The following is a 323-nucleotide window of genomic DNA, read 5'->3' as shown; positions in this document are numbered from 1 at the left end:
CTCCTCTGCATTCTCTCCTCCTGCCGGCATGGGGGCTCTGCCTGCCACCAGCCATGGACCCCAAAATAAGCGCAGACGGGTCTGGGGAGCTGCCGGGGTGGGGGCTGCCTTGCTGCCAGGCTGTGGGCACCCAGCGGGCTGGGAGGGTGCCCGGGCAGGAGGCAGATGCTGCAACCTCATCGCCCTCGGTGGTGGGCTGCTGAGCAAAAGCCCGCCGTGATCCCAGGGGTGCGAAGGGCTTACCTGGCAGCAAAGGCAGTGGGGAAGCCGAGGTCGGGGTCGGCCTGCCGGGCTGTGCTGGAGCTCTGCCCCAGCCCGGGGGC

The sequence above is a fragment of the Aptenodytes forsteri genome, unplaced genomic scaffold (assembly GCF_000699145.1).
Source record: "Aptenodytes forsteri isolate BGI_AS27 unplaced genomic scaffold, ASM69914v1 Scaffold25, whole genome shotgun sequence".
In the NCBI taxonomy this organism is placed as follows: Eukaryota; Metazoa; Chordata; class Aves; order Sphenisciformes; family Spheniscidae; genus Aptenodytes; species Aptenodytes forsteri.
Note: the sequence above shows the minus strand (reverse complement) of the source record.